The sequence below is a fragment of the Coturnix japonica genome, chromosome 1 (genome assembly GCF_054131305.1).
Source record: "Coturnix japonica strain WE chromosome 1, WE-NBRP24, whole genome shotgun sequence".
Lineage (NCBI taxonomy): Eukaryota > Metazoa > Chordata > Aves > Galliformes > Phasianidae > Coturnix > Coturnix japonica.
The window spans coordinates 7271949-7294545 of NC_140663.1; the positions used below are offsets into that span (position 1 = coordinate 7271949).

Below are 22597 nucleotides of genomic sequence, written 5' to 3' on the forward strand. Positions count from 1 at the left end.
GAGATGAGCTATCTGCCTTGGCAATTCATCTTAGATGAAATTTTTTTTTCTTCAATATGCCAGTTTGGCATGGCCTAACTGGACAGTGTTCAGATTTAAGATCAAACAGAAAAGTAAGGGAGTAGAAAGTAACAAAATCAACTTAACCTCTCTTCATAGTTTTATTCATTTGCTAAAGATCTGTTTGGTCATTTTATTCTTGCTTGCAGAAGGAAAAAAAAGGCAGATATCTGATGTTCAACTTCTGCTCTTTTGTGAGTTGCTCAGCCTTACAGGAAATCTGAACGCTTGCCCAAGGCATTGGGTGTGGACTTTGGTTTTAGGGGAGAATCTGATAGGCTGCAGAAGTGAAAATAATAATAATAATAATAATATAAGTAGATAACAGATTTTTCAACTCTGTAAGAATGTGCTGATTACATCTTCCACCCTATTGCCCTTCTGCAGGAAAAACAAATACATCCTTCACTATAATCATCACATCTTCACAGTGATGGAAAGAACTCCTCCCATTAACATGTCAGCCAATTTTTGCAAATTTAGCAGAAAATCCTGTAATGTTTGGGGTGCTTCTAAAACCCTGTGAGGGGTAAACACAGCTCTGATCAAGAAAGGTCACTCAGAAAAGCATCACTGATGCTGTGAGAAAGGTAAATTTTCTTCTAATGACTCCCAGTAAAGCCGTACTTACCCACACTGGAGAATTTCTGAACAGTGGTTTACAATGTAGTGCCATAACCAATTATTTAAAATGACACTTTGCAGATGCTGAATGTTTCCTCTGCCTGTGTCCATGACATGACTTTGGGTAACCCTGTTGCAAGGCATTGGTGATGGAACAAGAATCCGCATTCATTCTGTATTCCTTGCACCGAGGTTCGATGAACTTGCTCCGCATAAATCCGGCAAATAGCCACTAGAGGGCATATTTTTTCTTGGTTTCTTCCACTGCAATAAATAGTGAGCTTCATTATTCCTCAAATTCTTTAGTATAATTCTTAAAAGATGAATTTTCTGTTATTTATTCCACCAATAATATGTGCTGTCATGATCTGCAAAAAGAAAAAAAGCAGCTCCTAAAATAAAATTACTTTCAAAAAGGTTTTCTACAACACTTCACTGACTGCAAAATGCTTCCAACAAAGGGCAAAGAGAACATTCACACTGATTTCTTTCTCACTTGAGTCTGAAACATCTCTGGCACACGAAGCAAGTGGTACTTTCCAGCATTATTCTTATTTATTTATTTATTTTCATTTTACCGGGACTAATGCTTTCAGAATACATCAAATTATGTAGTTCCAATGAATGCTTCAAAATTCACCAGGGATTTTCCTTCCATCAACTTGATCCTCATTTTCTTCTTTCCAAGATTCTTTGGGTCCAAAAAACAGTTTCTAACAAAGTGTCTGTGATGCTCAGTCAGGATCTAGGAACAAGGTGAAGTGGAATAATTACTTTAAAGGAAGCAAAAATGCAAACTGGGCTCCAAATTTGCATCATACACACCCCAAAGATAACTGCGTTAAATACAAAGATTAAAGCAGTGGGAAAAAAAATACTAATGATAATGAAATAAATGTGGGAAATCAGATATAAAATCCCCCTTTGAAGGCCTTAAAACAGTCAAAGGCAACTATGGAATAACCTGTCTGAGAACTGCTCTGTTTATTTTGTGGGAGCATGAGGCACATGTAGACAAGCAGAGTCTGTGTATCTCTGTGTACAGAACTTCTAAAAACAACATCAGGCTGGTACTGTTAAAAAAATATATTAATAAGCATAAAGTGTAACACTGGCTTCTTATGAAATTTTCTTTAAAAAACATATTTAGATTCAATGCTGTACACCCAGACCACCCATCTGACATGGTTGACAGGTGAGGGTGAAGTTCTGCTGAAGTGAGTAACATGATGGAAACTTCAATATATTCCACTGGACTGCTGTTATTTCATAAGAACAACTGTTAAGGTCTGTTCTGCAACCATGCTGCCAGCTAAAGGCTTTCAATCTGAGCTCTTCACTGAGGGAAACACCATTTTTGAAAGAGCACCAGTGTGCCCCATTTGGAAGTGTCTGATGCTATCTGTGCCATGTGTTCAATGGTTCTCATCCTGTGGGCAGGAAGGCTCTTCCTTGGGCAGCCGCAGGAGGAAATATGTTGGAGAGAAGGGTTTGGTGTGGGAGTGGGTTGGTCCAGGAGAGAAATTCTCCCTTAGGAAGTGGTCTGTAACATGCGAAAGCAAGAGAACCACCGATGTAACACATTCCATGGCCAAAAAAAAAATAAAAAAAAAATGCAAAGGCAGATTGATGTAACCCTGGCAGCTACAGCTTTGCACATGAGCTTCTGTTCAGGGAGATGGTGGAGTCACTGTTCCTGGAAGCATTCAAAAAATGTGTACATGTGGCACAGAGGGACATGGTTTTGTGGGCAGTATTGGTGGTAGGTGGTATATGGTTGGACCAGGTGAACTTAGAAGTCTTTTTCAATCTCAATGTCTTAATAATTTTATGATTCTTTTAAACATGCACCAACTCCTATATCCCTATGCCTGCTGGCTGTTTTCTCCTTATCAGAAAGTGTGCTTTTTTTTTTTTTTTTTTGCTACCCTCCCTTTCCCCCCCATTCTATCTGCCACTCAAAAAGCTGCATTTCATCTCTGGCAGCATTGTGCCATAGGAATAATGTGCGAGGACCTTTAAATGTTATGATCTGGTTCAGCATCTGTGCAGGATGATCACAAGATCAGGTTGAGATACTCCTGTGCCAACCCAGAAGGCTCTTATTCTACGAACACAAGGGAGTTCTGCGGTCCAAGGGAAAGTGCCATGAGTGCGGGGTCCCTGTGTGCCCGATCACAGCATGCGCTGCTGCTGCAAACCATATGTCCGTGCACTGTGCTGCTCCATGGAGTAATTGCTTCGCGGTGGCCGCGGCTGGGACAGACTCCGGGAGCAGCAACAGTGGGTGTGCGCCTGGGCTGGCGGACACACGCACACACACACGCGAGAGCAGCCCATTTGCTGGAGGGGTGTGCATGTGCGTGCGAGGGTGTGGAAAGGGGTGGCGGGGATGGAGGAAGGGAAGCCAGGGGAAAGTCTGACACTTCGCTCAGAAGGAGCGAGACCCTCCACCGCCGCCTCAGCCGCCGCCGGGGAGGAGCCCGCCTGGCTCGCAACGCCTCCCGATCCTGATCCCGATCCCGGCACCGGCCCCAGCTCCGCACCGCGCTCAACCCGCACCGCTCCGCCGCTCCGCTCCCTGTAGGTACCACGTAGCCCCACCGCTCCGCGCCGCGCCCCCAGCACTTTTCCTCCCACAGAAAGGTGCAGGTGGGGGAGAAAGTGCATGAGGTCCCCTTCTTCTTGCTTATCCCGGAGCCTCCGCCCGTCTTGGGACGCCTGGCACCTGGCGGCCGTCCTGGGCCACCTGCCCGGCTGTCAGCGAGGGGGTGGGAGCTGCGCTGAGGGCCGCTGCCCGAGGGCAATTCCTACGCTCTGCCCTGGGTGGGGTGGGGCCGAGGGGTCGGGGAGAAGGAGTTGGAGTTTGGGGGTTAAAAGCTGTGATGCGTGGGGAGAGGGGTTTGATCCCGCAGCACCGGCACCAGTGCGTCCGCTTCTGCTTTGCATAGGTGTGCAAAGGGTGATAGGGTGATGCAAAGGGCAGTGTTAGCCCGCATACATCAGAGAAACTGTTGCATACTGACTGGTGGCAAAATTCCTTCTATCCCACATAGTCCTCCGGCACTGCCATGAGCGCAGCTCTGCCGGACGTGTCCATCACTTGGAGCTATAGAGCACCTGGTGGCCTGGGCTGCTCAGTGGAATGAGATTGTTTCTATTTGGGCACTGACAATCCCTCCTTTGCTTTGTGCAATAACACAGAGGGTGGTAAAGCTCCTCGTTTTGCAGTATTACAAAACGAAAGTTGTTGTTTCTAGAGAGGAGTCATTCCTGAGTGTGTTAGGTAACTGGTGGCTGTGTACTGAGGAAGCACAAAGCAGGCATCTATGTTTCCTTAGAAAACACTTCACTTTGCTTTGAAATGGGAAAACTTGTGCAAGAACAATAGAGATCCATGGGGCAGTCTGACCATGAACAGAGAACACCATGCTGAGAAAGCAGCAACTCTACCCTGCATCTGTGGCTCTGGCAGAGGCCATGAAGGTGCAGGCTACAACTTTTGCAAGCTTTTAGCATGCTCATTTTACTTTTATTTTCCTGCTAACATGTAGATCTAGGCATTAGTTTAAAGTGAGTTGATTTCGCTGTTAGCCACTGGTATATTGGTATATGATATGGCATAATATTTTACTACTATTTTCAAAGCCCTTATTAGTATAGCTGATGTGATTTTCATCCGCCTTTTGGTTCGCTTATTATGGGCCTGATCCTGAAAGGCAGTGGTTGTCATATCCTGCAAAGGTTGTAAAACCCCAAATCTTTCCTTAATCAGTTAATGTTGGGTGTCTAAACATCTTTCTAAGGAGGAATTTGAGTATTCTAAACTGTAATTATCAACCTGCTGCTGGACAGCAGTACCCAAATTCTGCAGGTGTCACTCTTTCTTAAAATTTCCAAGACGCATCCTGCTCTGAGATGCTTCCTATATAGCAGCATTTCAGCCTTGATCAGGCAGAGCAGCTTGGCTTCACTTCTGTTTGAACTTTATTTTGGCTTCAACATCCAGACTAGCCTGAGATCCAGGAACTAAATTTACTTTCCCTCTTCTTACCACTGGATCAGTCCAGCAGGGGTTCTCATTGTTAGGTGAACGGACTCCCCATTTGGTGTGGTGCTGAAGCACAGAAATGTGCTCCAAATCAGGCAGAATTCTCCCACAGTTGGTATGAGGGCTCTGCACATGGCATGCTTTAACCAGAAATGGAAATAGAATCTTCACCAGTATTCTCTCCCATATGTCTGCGGTTACAAGAACTGATATAAGATGCTCTCAGGACAATAATCCCAGGAAAAAAGAAGTATTCACAGTATTTCTGAATAAAATGAGTAAATATCAGAAAGGTAAAATTAGCTTGGCGGGTTGCTGCAGTCAGAGTCTCTTGAAGAGCAATACTTGTGTTGGAGGCCATTCTCCAGTACCAACATTCACCTGCTTCTCTCCAGCTGCTGCTCTGTCAGCAGAGCAAAACACTCTTTATAGTAGCTTTATTTCTTTTCTTTCTTTTTTTTCCCTTTTTTTCTTCTTTTTCACCTGTTGTTTGCTCTTTTATTAATGAATTTTATTATTATTATAATTATTTTCTTATTAATTAATTTATTTATTTTGAGGGAGTTGATGTTTTCACTATGTTTGTTATGCAAATTATACTGCACCCTTGCAAATCTATTTAGATTATGCAATTGAATTAAATGAAAAGAGTCCCTAGGAAAAAAAAAAAATTATATACTTTAATTAAGCTATAATATTATATCGGAATGATGCTGTTCATGGGGAAAGAGTCCTTTAAAGCTTTTGAGGATGCTGCATTGCTATTACACAGAGACTCAATACTGATAATTAAGCAAATCAGCACTTTTATATAAAGCCAAACCAAAGCATGCAGCAATCCCAGCAGATCCTATTCCTTCTTTATTCCTACCAATAGTGGTACACTCAGCATCTCCTTCCCTGTTCCGTCACACAACAAGTGGAGATGTAACTGCTTCGCAAAGTCAGAAACTTTATCGTTTATTATGCAAAAAGGCATAATCCTGGAGGGTACCTCTGTCAGAATGCTGTCAGCTTAAGGTGGTAAAAATAATCATATATTTCTAGATTCTTTTGGAATCCTTGTTTTATGCTTTCTCTTTCCATTTTGCTGTTACAGAAATTTGAAATCTTAGATGTTTCTTCACCATTTAGCACTGCAGTGTAGACATACTTATTACCTGCAGCTCTGGAGGGGTTGATTCATCAGCTGGGAATCAGCTGAATTCCCAGCACATACCAGCATGTTTTTGGCTAAAACCCCTAGTGCTGGAATTGGCCACTGAGCCACCTCTGTAGTCTTTGAGGTTTCCTACATGAGGGAATCCTTTACTGCTGGTTAAGCAGGCTTTCCCACCACGCTCTCCTGGCAGGGCAGCCTGTGGGACAGCCAGGGCTATATTTGGCCCATTGTCTTTTTAACCCGGTGAAAATGCTTAAGGTGAAGCCTGAGTGTCCTTAAATCGGTACAATGAACGTGTGATGTCTTTGCTTTCCTTGCCTTCTGGACTTTCTCCAGCTGCAAACAAGCAACAGAGAGGCCCAGAGCAGAGCAGTGCCTGAGAGACATGGAGCATGGTGGCTGTATTTAAGCTATGTGTGAAGCAATTTTTTTCTCCATGGGTGTGCTATTTATATCTTTTTTATAGTGCTGCCCCTCTGTCACATGTAACAATCTCCCCCCCCGCCCCAATATTTCTGTCTGGGTTTCATGTATTTCATAAACTAAACAATGGCAATGAGTCAGTGCTTAAATTATCTCCATATAAATCTTTAGCCCTTTTATCTTCCCTGTCTATTCAGAAAGGCACCTCTCTGGCATTGTTATTTTTCACATCCTAGGGGCATGCTGCATGGATACCCACGTGTTATCTGACAGTGGGTAATTAAAAAAAAAAAAAAAGAAAAAGAAAAAGAAAAAAGAAATCCCTTATTTTCGACTATCCCCATCTTAAATGGAGTCAACGTCATATGGAGTGAATCCAGGATGAGTCAGAGAGCAGTGTTGCGCTCCAAAATTCCAGTTTGCGTTACAGCTGGGAGGCAGCATTTAGCATCATGTGGATTTATTTTCTTTTAACGGGAACTCCAAAATAATTTATGGAAGTCATATAGCCTAATGGACAGAATAGATAACAGTTAGCCAAGAAGAACCTGGATTCCCATCTGGGTTGAATCATTGGCTCAATTTGACTATCAGAGTGGTGGGTGTGGTATTCAGGCTTAGAACACTATACTGACCTCAACTAAATCATTGCACTTCCCTACAGCATAACTGGAAAATGCGATTAAGGTTCGGAGCTCCACTAGTACCTAACAGTTTATCAATAGTCAGCTTTACTGGTCAGACTGAGTGCAGTACACAACAGCCATTTATCTGCAGCCTTAATTTGCAGGGGGAATCCTGAATTGGTTCAGGGTATGTGTGGCTAAAGATAAATTTCTGCTGTAGAGCTTCTGTGTACATGAAGACCTGTAACTCATGAGGACATTTTGTGCTGGGTGGATTCAACTGTATACGTTACTCAGCTTTCAGTAACACACACACTTTTTTTACATCCATGCATTTTTTTCCTTGCTGTGTTACTGTAAACACGGAGTCATGTGAGTTTTTCCTTTTGATGTGGTCAGTCTAAAAGCTAAATAAATATCCCAAATTAAACAGTTTCCAATCTAACTGGTCAGTGAATCAGGAGCCTTGCTGGAAGCAGATGTGATGCAAGAGAAAGGAGACTAAAAAATCCTGTAACCTGTGGGCATACCCAATAATATACAGCTTTCCTTGTTGTTATTTTGTTATTTATTTTTTTTCTGAGAGGGAGAAGTTATCAATTTTCCTGGAATGTCTAAAAATCCTGAAGACACTGCAGCCATTCCTCTGCTCTCATCTTGCGTCAGCATAACTCAGGACTAAATGCACTGGGAATAGAAGGCCTGGGATTAACTGAAAATTATACAAAACCAAGGCTGTCATGAAATGAAAGACTTGTGCTGGTTCACAGTTGCTCTGTTTTTAGTGACTTCAAGGGACTTAAGCACGTGTTTAAAGACAGACTGCTGTGTGAATGCTCTCTTGAAAGAGACACTTTCCTAGAGTCTAAATCTAGAGTGAGATCAAGTCTTTTAAAAGTTAAGTGCAGTCCTGAGGGCTGATGTGGCCAAATATTCCAGCATAATCTTGGCCAGAGCTTTAACAGTTAGAACAGCTAAATCTAATGGTATGTGCCTACCTAGCTTGTTATATTCCCCTGGAATTTATCAATGACAAACTGCATATAATTGTGGTTACTTTTTCTCTGTCTAAAATCCTTTTTTGGTTTTGTAAGGGAAAGATTGCAAAGAGGGAGAATGCAAAAAATTCTTTCTCAACCCAAAGCAAAAAAGTTGCTTTTTTTTTTTTCCACAGTGAAGAATTAAAACAATGTCTATTGCTCTCATGCTTAACGTCAAAATTTCTGCTAAAAAATAGTAAGAAGAAATATGATGTATTTTTCATATGGAACTTATTCCCTGTAATTTTATAATGCACATATGTGAGGTTTTATGAAGACTTGTACTAAAAGGTTTTAGAAGCGTGTAATAGAGGAAAATTGTGTTCATAACATCCTTTGGAATCAAAAGGACTAAAAAGTAACATTTCAAGAGAGTAAATAAATAAAATGAAGAGGCAGTGACAAATAGTGACAGACCTTTTCAGTTGTCCCTTTTCTACAACATCTGCAGAAAGAACCAGACTTGACTATAAAGTTACCCCCTACATTTCTCCTCTACATTTCTGACTTTCTTCTCATTCTGTGTTGTTTCTAGATGTAACTTTCCTATGTCCAGTCTCTGACTTCTGAGATATAAGCTCTACCTGTGTATAAAGTACAAATCAATATTTCTTTTTTTTTATTTTTTTATTTTTTTTAAAAAAAAAAAAAAAGCAGGTGCCTGAGCACCTTTGTTAGAGCAGTAAATACATCTTCAAAGCCACCATAGTATGTTCTACTAACAATGTGATTTTGTGTTGCTCCTTTGAAGATCTGTTGTTTAATAACAATCAGAGACATAGTTAAGGGTATTATTAGCATCTGTTTTCCAAATTTCTTACAGTCCTGTCTTTAGTAGGAAGTGCACATGAAGTACGGCTATCCATTATTGCTTTTGTTTACATAATCTGCAGAGTCTGTTGCAATGTATCTTTTCTCAGAGAACTTCATATTAATTCATTAGTGATATCATTCATTGATATTAGTCACAGTCTGTCATGGTGTTTCTAGTCAGTAATGAAAGTTCTCTTGTTTTGAGCACTGGTGATGTATCTAAACAAACAAAACCTGCTTACAACCATAATGTAGGGCAAGAGTCAGTGAGCACAAAAGGCTGTAAGAGATGTAGGTTTCTTGAGAAGACAAGTAACCAAATCAGTTTTATTTGGTAGAATAAACAGATCTCAACCTGTTTTCCTGTTGTTGAGGAGCATCAGGGCGAAGTTGAATTTGTAATGGCATTATGAGATCCCCTATTGTGAAAGATAAATAGCAAATGTGACCTAATGCCCCAGTAGAATAATTACATTGAATTAACTTGACTTTTTGGTCTAAGTGACCTCGATTTAACAAATTAATTTCTGATCAGTGTAGCTTCAAAGAGTCCACTTTCTTCTGGGGAGGACATTCTAGAGGTACAAAGTCTCCACATGAACAAATCTGGAATTTTTTAATCCATTGAGACACGTACTCGCTTTGTGTTGGAGATGTAGCCTTAGTGTTTCAACTGGAACAGAACTCTTGTCTTCAACAGGAAAAGAAATCTGTTGGAAGAAATACTGTGCAGAAACAGAAGTTTACCAAGAAAGAGAAAACATAATACAGTTTTATTCATCTTTGGAGCAGACACAACAATTTTTACCTGATCTTTGTATATCTCAGCACATTAAAAGTAAACACATTTACTATCATCTAATTTGCTTTAGGAATAATACTGTAATTCATTAGTCTGTAGGAACAAACCAATTCAAAGAACAGAAATCCAAGCATAAATGGTAGGTAATAAAATCCAGATATCTTTATTATGTCTATTCCAGTCCTAAAACTGAAACATAAAATCATTTTTGGTAATTTTTTTTTTTTTTTTTTTTTTTTGTCAATGTATATTTAAATCTGTATATTTCCACTTCAGAGATGTAACCTAGTAAAGTAGACTTCTTGAACAGGATAATCAGAAGTTGTCTTGAGTAAGGAGTTTCACAGACTGAATATGCCCCATTTATATAATATATAATATACTCTAGAGCTGAGGGTCAAACATCTGCTATGGTTTGGAGATAAAACTGCTGCACTGAAAAAGTGAGGAGTGTCCATGAGAAAGATGACAGCACAGAGAAATCAGTGTGTTGCAAAAGAGTGGTGATATAACAAGCTTAATCTTCAGCTGGTGTAAGTTAGAGATGCATAATTGAAATTAGTGAAACGATATCTATTAGCTAAGAGCAATCATATATCTTCAGAAGGATTGAGTAGCTCTGAAAGCTGAAAGAAGAAATCAAACTGTATACACTGAAAGCATTTCAGGGAGTAGATTTGTAAAGAGAAGAAAACTGAAGTTCTGAGCAGAGCTGCTGGTTCTTGTGCACTGACTGGGCGATTGTGATGGGATTCCCAAAAGCCAGACTTTTAGGGAAGGCTATGGAAGCCAGTTTGTAGAAAGTTAGGAAGAACATTTAAGCCTTCAGCTGTGGATTTACATGTGGAAGATATGGGTAGGTCTCCTGTTTTCAGTCTGAGGGAGAACTGGGCTCACTTGGAGTCATGTCAGGGTTTGCAAGTAAGGTGGACAAAACAATGTTTCTTTTCAAACACCATAAGCACTGAGCAGCTTGAGATAACCACAGATTTGTTATATACGCACCCAGTAGGCTAGATTCCATGGGGGAGGTGTTGTTAAGCAGATTTCTTTACATACAAAGCCTTGGCACAGCAAAAGGTAGTTTTTGTATTGATCTCCAGCACCAAAGCTGAGTGGTTAAAGAGGTCATAAACATTTATTATGAATCAAATCTTTTGGCTAAAGTAATTTTAGTAGACAGTGAAGTTTTACATTACTGCCTGAATCATTGTGGTCTCTCAATCTGTTATTTTATATAATATATAATGTTCACAGAACAGATGTTTTCACAGACCTCATGAAATCCAATGTGTTTTTCTTTTAGGACTCAAGTTATTGTGCTTTTTGTTGTTATTTTGGGGGGTTTTGGTTTCTTATAAAGTAATGATAATAATAATTGATTTTTTACACTGAACTCAACATTTTGAAGCTTTGGGGAAAAGCTGACTGGAATTAATTTTTGGAAGGCCAGTCCTGCCTAATTGAGGAAGAAGTGAGAGAATTAATGCTTCTAAGAGAATTACTGACACTATCCAGGCTTAAGTGTCTTGTAGGCCCTCTTTCTGGAAGAAAAATGCATGTTGCACTGTGCTGTCTGTCTTTTAAAGATGAGTATCTTGGGTAATACTGCTTGAACTGTTCAGATTTATTTGAGTCTTATAACTCTACCGTTATAGTCCCATAGTGACATCTACAAAAAGCAGACATATATTATCTCATAAAGCTGCATCAGCTTGAATTTTATTTTTAAAAAGTGTCTATGGTAAAGGAATATTTTTCTCAATATGACACCCAGACATCGTATACATCTTTCAGTGAGTTTCCACATGGGGAAAATTTGTACCTTGAGATCTCTGCATAGACTACTCATGCTAAAGAGTGATTAAGCTCACAAAATAAAATTTATGTGATGGAGGAAATGATACACTAATATTATCGTATCCCTCTGAAAATCACTACAGCTGCTTTTCTTTTCTTTTTTTTGTCTCTTCTTTTTTTGTCTTTTCTTCTTTTTTTTTTTTTTTTTTTTTTTTGACCCCTAAATACTTATACTTTTACCTTACAGATAACTATTTTGTTCTGCTCGTGAGCCTGAAGCTCCATGAAGCTGACGTCCTTTTCTTCCTGTGCATTTTCCATAGCTCATTGCTTTCCATAAAGGCAACAACAGCACTGATATTCAAATGATAACACAGAGATAACACATCTGCTTAAAGTCACATGCTTGCTGTATGGATAAATTATTATGCTTTGTCTCTTAATAACACCTCTTTTCTTATTTGTTGCTGATGTGCATTTCTGTGTAAGGATGAAAAGCAAATACTTACACACGAAACACTAATAAAAGTTCTAATGCCAATTTCTGCATTTTTTCAGTCTGACAGAAAAGTGTGTGATGCATGCAGCAAACAGTGCATGGAGCTTGTTCCTTAATCCCAAACATCTGGCTTCAAAGACAAAATATACAAATAAAAAAGAAAAACAGAACAAAATGGTCCTATTCAGTTTAGCACCTGAGGTTAGATTCTGCTTGGTTTACCATGCTTTGAGCCAGGGCTTTTCCATTGCCCTGGACCAGTGCTGGCTGCCAGGATGTCCTCTGGCACAGTGGCTTTGTCCCCTGCTATCTGGAATTGCCCATCTTTGCCTCTTCCCCGCATTATGGCTGCAGGTGCTTTCCAGGCACAGGACATTCTGCTCCAGTCTCCAAATTCTTCTATCCTCTGCACTTTAATATTTTTCCTACTATGATTTAAATCTGTTTTGATCTTTAGGGAAAAATCTGAGTGCATTTGTGGTGTATTCTGTTATTCCCAGAAATGGTTCGTATAGGATGAAAAGTACTTAATTCCTCAAGAATACCTCTGCTCAGAAGCAATCTTGCTTGTGTGGTGTTAACTCAGACAGATTTCAGGTTTTGTGTCAGATTTTCATGACAATGGTGGGAATGCCTTTGTGATAGCAGTTATGCCACTGATATCACAGGCATGGCTGTACTGAACTTGGTCTGGGCAAGCTGTATGTCTATTTTTATTCCTGGTTATCAGCCTGTTTTAATGATAATAAAATCTGCCTTGATGAGTGACATTAAAAAAAAAAACAACACACAAATCCTCTATCCACCCATTTTTGTCCTTACATTCCTTCCTTCCCTTCCCTGTAAACAAGGCAAATGCCACTTAAGTGATGTGAGAAGAGCATTTTGGAAAGTGTTTGGATTCATTATACTTTGTTTGCCATGCAGGAATTTACATGACACAAAGGAAAGTGGGATCTGACACCTCCAAGATAAACTGTTAGACTGTCTATGAAGTTCTGCACTGATATTTATAAGTGAAATGGCATGTTATGCCAGAATAACCGGGAAACAGTGACTTCAAATAAAAGTAATGTTGCTATCTTTGGTGCAAGTGTCAGCAGCGAATGCCATGGTCCTTTGTGATGTCCTTGGGGGACTCTAACAAGGCTTTTCAGTAGGCACTATAATATTCCTGCTGTCTGTTTTCATTCTTTTCTCAACACAATAGTAGTTTGCATCTTGGAAGGTTTGACACTGTTTAGGTTGTGCTGTCTCTCTTAATTCATCTTTAAGCCACATGGGAGAAGAGGTGTGAGCACAAGCAGTTAGAAGATGAAAATGTGCTGCTGGATGATGAAAAAATCAGTGACAGTAGAAACAGAGGCTGTTCCTTTGGCCATATAGCTGTTATGTTCAGAAGGATCCAGAGATCCTCAGTTAGTGTCTCCTATGTTTTCTCCTAGATTTGTATCCTTTCTGTTTACTTGTTTGTTTTTCCAAATATTTGTATTAGATCCCATTGATGGCATGTAGTCTGAGCTTCAAATACATCACATTAGGGGAAGCTTTCCAGTCCTAACCTGTATATGTGCCACTATTCAGAATAAAAGTCCACTTAAATACTGTGGAAGCAATTTCTCATTCCCCTTTTTTGCACATGCTCCAGATGAAGATGTGGCTGCAGTCTTGTGGTTTTCTTTTCTTGTGTAGCTGTCATTTCCACCTCCTGCCCTTCTGTTGGGGTGGCAGACAGTTCCAAAATAGGCATTTGAGGTTTTGGTAGTGTTTGCTTCTGAAGGACATATTCTTCATTCCCTGCAGAGATACACTGGTGTGTGAGATTCTCTGATTTGTGTACAGTTTTGAATTAGTGTGTTCCTCTTGTGGTTCACATGGGAACCCTGAAGCAGAACAAATATGTTTCCTTGTTCTAAAGCTAGGTGGTTAGGCAAAACTTTCTTATTTTTGCATAGGATGTTTATCTCTTTCAATTTCAGAAGAAAAATATGGAAATACAATAGAAATGCAGAAACTCATGTTCTTGGTGTCTCCAGATACCTAAATCTATCTGCACAACAAGTAGTAGTCTTTATAAAAGCTACTGGATTCATTGTGTGAGTAGGTTCTGTTATCTGTTTAATACCTGTTGGTCAAATGTCCCTACAGTAATCCGGACTGGAAAACAATTCACAATTATTCAAACATCTTATTTGAAAGGGGTGTGATTTTTTGCCTGTGTGTTTCCAACAAGCTATCCATACTATCTGCTTACGGTTTCTGAGAAGAAAACATGTGTTTGATGAAAATTTGAATATATTGGATATATATTGAATAATATGAATTGAATATATGATTGATTTGATTAGCTGGAGCTCAAGCCTGCTGTTCTGGAAGGGGAGAACCACGCATGCGTAGTACAGAAATTTTTTGTCATGTCATTTGTTTGGGTAATATGAGTCTGTCGCCTCTCTTTACCTACAGAAGTTTGCTTTTATTTTTTGGAATAATGAAATCATTAACATAAAATAAAATAAAAATGTCAACACAGATAAATAAATAGAACCTACTGTATATGAATCAACATTTTACCCAAGTGCAAGTCCCAGGAAGGTTAGGGACTTAGCATTCAGAAGTTTTCCCCAGAGTTATTCTAAGAAGCGAGTATCGCCCAGTACTGAAGTCTGCTCTGGTCTGATAAGGTTTGTCTACATGCGGAAGTCAACATACTGTTAAGCTAGAATAACTGTACAGAGTGGTATCTTCTCCACACTCTCTGCATGATCAGTCACAGGGTGTATGTCCTAAGTCTGGTTTCCAAGTGAAGTAAGCTGCTTTCTAATTAAAAGCCTTAAAATATACACTTCTACACGACATGATGACAGAGTAGTCGGAATGCTGCTGATCAGACCCGTATTCTACCAGACTCTCTCTTGGTGACAAGCCCTAAATATTTCAGTTATAAGGTCTTGATAAGTTGCAAGTGCAACAAACAATATTTGTGCCTGTAGTGAAATAGAGAGGGCCTGATGCATCTTATTAGGACTGTGCTTATTGAAATGAATATACTATTTTCACTGATTTTAGTGAATGCTCTAATATTATGTTCGTGTATTTGCTTGTTTCACAATGATGTCTAAAAATCCAACCTAGACTTTTTTTTTTTTTTTTTTTTCACTTTGCTATTACTGGTAGTAACATCCAAACAGAGTTTAGAAAAGAGCAACACAGTGAGAAGGGAGGCTTTGAGTCAGGTTTGATTTATGGGGAAAAGTTAAAGGACTTGAGCATGCATAGCTTGTTTGAGTTTGACAAAGAAGAAGACATGACTGTAAATACTTCAATTCCAAAAGCAGAAGAGGATTTGCTTAATGTTAAGGACATTCCAAAGGTTAGGATAGCAGCTCAGGAGACCTGGGGTTAATTCCATGACACATGCCCTTGGGCAAGTCATTTCAGCTTAGATCCTAGCAAATTCCTGAAGGCACTCAAGTGCCACTTCTTTGTCTACATCTTTGAATGTTAGTCCAATGATGCTGAAAAGTACCTTATTTAGACAGTTAACTTGCTAAATACCTTTGCAGGTCTGGATCTTGCCCCCTACCTCCATATGTCTGTAAATGAGTAAGAAATACCATGTGTGGTATAAAGAGTGTGAGAATAATGAATTTGGAAAATACAGGCATTCAGATGTAACGATGGTATACCATGCAAGTATACCAGTTAGTAAAAAACTAATTAAGATGGCGTTTATTTCCCTTCTCTGTATTCAGTACAGAGTTGAGGTGCTCCTAAGGGCCATACTGTGTTTGGCAACAGTATCTGAGGCGTCAGAAGAATTCACCCCAGCAGTGCCTGTCTCCACCCTCTCAGAGGGGAGCCAAGACAATGCATGAATGTTAGACAGATGAAATGAGGAAAGATGAATGAATGAAAGGGTCAAATAGAATCAACTCAGTCTGATCTTATAGAGAAAAATGATTTTAATGAGAGTATTTGCTGAAATGTTCTTATAAAAGAACTGCAGAAACCACCTCAAAGAACTTCTGTTTTCCTTCTTTTACATCTAATAAAATAATCCAGGGAGTCTTTTATTAAAAAGTAACTACATGATAGATCTCTCAAATCTCCAGTTTCTAGGACACAGTTCTTATTCATGCTAACAACAATCCCAAAGTGCTATGGTGCACTTGCTAGTACTGAATCCAATAAGATCTACGTGTCCCAGGTTACCTAATACTACATTTGAAATTCTAAGCTTTTATAACTGAAAAGGAACTCATCTCTTCAGGAAATCTACCATCAGTGTTTCTTGTTTTATCGTGTCTTCCTCATGCTAGTTCAAAATAGCTCTAGGTGGTAGCTACCTATCAGAAAATGACTGATCCTCAGAGAAAATACAGTTATGAGCACCGTAAACTGAAAGAAATAGAAACATGTAGAAAAATGAAAATTATTCAGAGGATAGTTAAAAAGAATTGCAGATGCTTCTATTAGGGCTGCTGGAGGTCCATTTGCAAAGCAGCTGACAGGGTCTCTGAGGAAAGCTGGAGCAATAAATACTCAAGAAGACTGAAATGACCCAACTAGGCCCCTGCTAACCCATGCAATTGCACCAATTTCCATTTCAAAGAAAGATGAGCTTAATTATTTTACCCTGCTATTGGCAGGACTCTGTGATAGAGGCCTCCCTTGTATTATTACATTCGTTACCCTGTAGGACAGCAACATCTCTTTGTGACTAGTTTACTTTTTGGTTTGCACTCCTCAAAGAAAAGGCCTGCTTTCATGCTTTGTCCCTCTTGCTTTGGTAGCTCCCACCTCCAGTCTTGCTAGAGCTCATCCTCACACAGCTGGACTTATTTCCCTCACAACTGCTGGTCACTTGCCTGTTTTACTGGCTCTGCAGGGAAGGGAAGGAGAGCATTCCCTTGCTATTCAACCCTTTGTTTTCTGGATCATCTATTAAAAGAGTCATTGCTGAAGAGAGCAATCAGACCCTTCAAGGACAAGGGTCTGGTGCTGAAGACCCTGTGGTTATTTCCAGTACTGGGATAGACTTATGGTTGGAAAAAATCTAAAATATGCTGAATTCAGAAGAGTAAAATACACTTCTTGGAGACTGTTTGTATTTCTTTTTCTTGACCTTGCTGACCCAGTAACTATTCCTTTGGGAAATCAGAGATGGGCTGTTCTAAAGACTTAGAAGTGAGCTTCAGTTTCACACAGGGGATCTAAACACTATGAGGATCCTGTCCGGGTGTGAAGCAATACTGGCTGAGATCAGGATGTGAAATAATAACTCCTTCATTGAAAAAGGGTAATGGAAACACAAGACTCTGAGCTTAAACACCACTGAAGATGTGTATGGTCATATTCAACTTCAGCTAAAAGCAGCTAGTGAGGTGCACCTATCTGGACATGAGCTAGGCACAGTTATTGGACTCTTTAAGGACTCTTGTGTTTCACCTGCAGAAATGCAGATGCATGAGGCATTTGCATTCTGGACTGTTCATGCAGAAGGAAATAAAGGTGAAATTGATGTGAACTGCACTGAAATCAGTGAGTTTCCTCAACACTCAAATATCCTAATCTTTCATGTGAATGACTTCAAGTCTGTGAATTCTAATCTGTTGCTTCTGGGAGTCTAAATCACACCTTCCAGGTGCCTACCCCTTTTACTTTTCTCCTCTGAATCTCACCCAGATACCTGAAGTGGGCAGTGAAAGATTTTTAAAAGTATCCTGTGCTTCAGACACAAAAAAGACATTTCTGTGTATCATTCCTCACAGGAAACAACTCTACATGTCCACAGGTGGTTTTAAAACATAAAACAGAGAAGCAGAGACAAAATAGAAAGCACTGACAGTTACCATGTTGACTATATACAGCAAAAAGTCTGTTATGCCCTGCTTGTTACTTTTATTATTAATAACTCATCTTTTACTCCCTCTTTTTTGTCCATCTGCTGTTATTCATTATGCAACTGTACTATAAGCTGCAAGTAGGAAGAGTTCTTGTATCCCTTTCACAGTATCTGTAACACTGTAGGGTCCTGCCCCTGACTGGGGCCTCTAGGCACTATCCCAATACAAATAGTACATAAAAATAGATCAGCAATGTAACATATTTCAGGAAAACTATACAAAGACCTAAACAGTGTTTGTATATGGAATTGCTCTATTGTCTCCTGTGTGATTCATGCAATAGCTTGCCTTAGTTTTCTGAGTTAGAAGACAGATCATAAAAAGCCTTGTATCAGTGGACTATGTGCAGTGAACTCTGAGGAGATCTATAATTACTAAAAAAGGGAAGTATGCCAAAGACGATTTACAAGTATAGGGAAGAATGCATCTTTTGTGATGTTCAGGACTTTATCAGGTTTACTTTGGAGGTTTTCCAAGATGAATAGCAGAAAACAGCCAAAAAATGTTAAAGTAAAGCAGTCAAACCAAACTTCAGCTGCAGCAATAACTGCAATAGCCCAAGGGTTTGCAGCAGCTTCCTATCTTGACACAGTGTTGATTGTTCATGAGGAACCAGGTAAGATCACATTAACCAAATCAATTTATCTCAGTGATGCAGATAGCTTTTGATGTGTATAATGGAATTACCTAGTGGAAACAGCTATTAATAATACTACCAGTTGTTTTAGAACCCCTGTTGAGAAGCTCATTCACTCTCAGAGTATCAGTTGTCTACACACTACCTCCAAAAATCAGGAGCTTAAACTCCTCTGAAAGAAGTTGTCAGTTGTGTTAGAGAACAAAAATATACCACAGGAATGATGTACTAATATCCACATTTGGCTTTGATCTTAAAGATGCAATGACTTTCTCTTGCACATCTTTAGATAATTGTTCCTTGCAGTGAATTTGATAAGATTGCTGGGAGAGGTTTTGGGAGGTAGAAATCAAAGAATCTTTTCCAAGGTTGGAAAAGACCTTCAAGATCATCCAGTCCAATCATCCACCTACCAGCAGTATTTCCCCACTAAACCATGCCTCTCAGTACAACATTTAAATGTTTCTTGAACACCTCCAGGGACAGTGACTCAAACAACTCCCTGTTCCAGTACCTGACCAGATTATGCAAGATACCTTTCATAACTCCGTGTACTGGAGATTTGTTTATTATGATGGCAAGACTTTGGACATATAGCACTAGTTCTCAGATCCTTTTTGAGAGAAACTGCTTTTGTGGATATTGGGAAGACACTGGAATATTAATAGCATCCAGAACTTGGGAAGCAGCATCTCTGAGAGAAAACAGTAGTCCAAAATTATGATCCATTTAGATTCCAGTGCTTTGAGGTGGTGAGTTTGGATGAATCTTTTAATTGTCAATAAAGAAGCCAGTCTCAGGGCCAGAAGATTTAGGCATATAACCTTTGCACTATGGTGGCTGGTGGTGTTTTCTTTCTTTCTTTTTTTTTTTTTTTTTTTACCTTTTCTTGTACCCTTCATCTTTGGAGGAACATGCTGTTGCAAACTTGGAGCAGAGGTTGCACCTTTTGCTGAATCATGATAGGTTTGTATGTTACTGTCTGCTGAAGCTGTTGCTCACCAGCAGTGCTGCAGGAGTGTATGGTGTCTAGTGTAGGAGAATCACATAGGGGTTGATTTTGGAATCATCACTGCCATGGCTGTTGACATTTGCATCTGAAGGGAGCATAACAGCTATCTGGGTGCTTTCATGTGTCATCTCAAGTAGCTTTAATAAGTAAATCAAAGAGAATGTAATTTAAGAGACTGAAGCATTTTCCTTGACTTCAAAGAGTTGGATACAGTCTATTAAATCCAGAACCATATCTACAGGCACAGTATACATACACACGAAAACAAAGAGTTGCTTTCTTTTTTACCTGCTTTCTGTAGCATCTCTGTTAGGCTTCTATGGTTTATCTGAATCTGTAATAGCAATTTTCCTGCTGTATTATTGGAAAAGGGGCATCACATCATTTATTTATGTTAGCATTTTGAAGGTCCAGCAGCCCTAGATGCGTAAGCACTGAGAACTGTACAAATCAGGTTCCCGGATCTTTCTATAAAATCAGGCAGACATGGATCCTGATTTCAGAGAGTCTTACTAAAATCCTTACAATTGTGTAGAATTTGTGAATGGATGTAGAGTAACTAAAAGTAATCAGTTGTGTTTGCATGAATCCAGACAAACCTATATAGAGAAAAAGAAATAGTTTCCTTTGCTAGTCTCATGAAGAGTTAGGCATATAATTTGAGCAGCAAAAGAGGTAAGCAGTTGCATAATCTTCATTCATATCATTCACACACATATTGGGAAAAGAATTCGCAGCAAGACAGTAAGTTCAAAATTAAAAGAGAAACATCCCTGAGGCTTTTGGAATAGGAAAGAGAAAAGAAGCTGCAGAAGCTTTGTTCTCATGATTGTTAAAACAAAATAAACAGCTGAATGGCAGAGAACTTATCTTTGCCATAAGACATTTCCTGAAACTCTTTCTTCCAAGATCGATGCTGATTATTTGTTTGTTGTAGGTTCTTGTTGTTGTTTTTTTCCTCATGAATAAAAATAAAAATTAGCCATCTCATATTCTGAATACATCAAGAGGATTCCAGCAAAATTTTGTGTGTTTCTCAATTGTGATCAGTTATTAATCCCTTCTTATTAGAATGGCCTAGGTTGAAAAGGACCTCAAGGATCATTAGTATTTGGTGGAAGAGAATAAGTAAATTTTCCTTTATCTTTCACTGTAGCCCTACTGTCTAAAAGGGTTAATAACTTATTGTCAGAATCACAGAATCCCAACAGGTGAGGTTGTCAAGGACCTCTTGGTCCTTCTGTTCCAGCTTCTGCTCAATTAGGGACATGGTGCCCAGGGCCATATTCTGGCAGCTTTTAGAGAAAGTTGCTGGCAATTGAAAGGTAAACTGAGAGAGAGAGAAGGGAGACTTCGTGGCTTCTCCAATATTTGATCACTGTGAGATTTTCATCTTCAGTCCTACAAATCTTTTTCCAGCAAGTACTGCTGCTAAAGTGTTTAAAAGTAACTTGCCAGTGTGACTGTGACAGAGAGGTCACAGTTTCTAGCAGGTCTTCTGGTAGAAGAGGTAGTGACAAGAACTGGAGGTCATCATTACACCTGTGTCACAACACTATATGCATGACTTTTATCTCCTTTTTCTTATTTTTGAAGTACATTTAACATGGAAGGTGAACTAAGGGCAACTGTGTGGAACATAGTGGACTTTTGCTGTGCAGGATCCTATAAGACACTTGTATGCACTCTAGTGGGTATCAGCTATTTGCTGTTTGTTTTGGTTTTTTTTTTTCCTCCAACTTTGACAAAGCCTCTCTGAAAAACAGAGATTTTAGCGATCATAAAAGGCAGAATTTCCTTTTCCAAAACCAGAGTTATATTTCAAATATTTTATCTCTTTACAAAACCTGGAACCTATTTCCTTTTTTAATTTTTATTTGATGGGCATATGCACTTGATTCTGATGTCTGCACTTACAGTGAGGGATATTTTGCAGTGCATCGCCACGTCTTGTTTTCTTCCACAGAAACTGTAAATTGAACAGCAGTATTTTTTAAGTACCAGAACTTGATGAGATCCTTCACTGGCTCTGTCACTTACTGACTATCTCTTCTGATGGCCTTAGTGGCATGTTTCCCTTGTGGGAACAGGGACTGCAAGAGAGACAGATGGGTTGCATCTGTATTTACAGGTTAAACAATGCCAAAATACAGTGTTTGCTAGCAATAGCCTGTGATGTTAGTGTGCTCTGTTGTTTTCACTTTTGTAAACTAGCCCTTTTCTGAACTGCTCTGGGATGAGCTGAGGGAGTATGGAAGGGACACAGAAATAAGCATTTGATACATCTGTCCTGAAGGGAACAAGAGCCTAGCTACATGGACAGAAGCTGTACCAGGCTGTTCTGGCTCAGGACCTGTAAATAGTGTCTGTCACGTTTTGTTTATTGTTACATTCTTAGACTTGGGATCTGGATGCTCAAGTCAGAGCTGCACTGACTTGACTGCACCATACTCTTGTAATTACATTCACTTTTTCTCCACCCATCTTTTGTTTGTTTTGTCTTTGTAGATGTAAGCCCATCAGGGAAGGTATTGACACTTACTATTATTTGCAGGGTATTTAGTACCATGTGGTCCTTACTGCCATAGATTTCAGTGGAAATAAAGACAATTCAACCTGATCTTGTGTGTTGTTTGCTTGCAGCTTACTCTGTTTTCTTTCTCTGTAACTATTCTGTTAAGGGCGGAGCAAAGGGAAGCTACTTAAAAACAGTAAAACCTGTCTCATTTCAGCCTGGCTATTTAATTTTGTAAGCCTTTGTCAAGCCCTTGAGGTTAAAAATATTTCTTTTCTTGTCTTGTCATGAACAGCAAATGGAATGTTTCAAAGATTAAAATAATAATAAATAATAATAATTAAAAAAAACAAAACAAAACAAAAAACCATACAACAAAAGCCAGAATGACTTGCCTGTTTTTCTTGATCTGAAATACTATAGCTGGAGCATGTTATGGCCTGGCCATCCCTGTTTCTGTTGCATTTTTGGATAGAAATTTGCACACCAAATAGGCTATGAAGCAACCATTTGATCACAAATAGGTGGATGTTTGCTTGTGTTCTTCACATTGTAACATTTACTTAGTAAGACATTTCTTACCCCTTTCTCCTCCACAAATGTCCCCAAGACCTGCAGGGTAAACCA

The 22597-nt window shown here is 39.4% G+C and overlaps 1 protein-coding gene across 2 annotated transcripts in view; it reads left to right on the plus strand.

Moving 5' to 3' along the window:
- The first annotated feature begins 3093 nt into the window (after positions 1–3093).
- The window catches only part of SEMA3D (semaphorin 3D), a 140532-nt gene continuing 121028 nt past the window's right edge, over positions 3094–22597 (plus strand). For both annotated transcript variants that reach the window (XM_015875912.3, XM_085552012.1), the window contains exon 1: positions 3094–3267. The gene's annotated coding sequence lies outside the window, so the exon portion shown is untranslated. The remainder of the gene's footprint in view (positions 3268–22597) is intronic.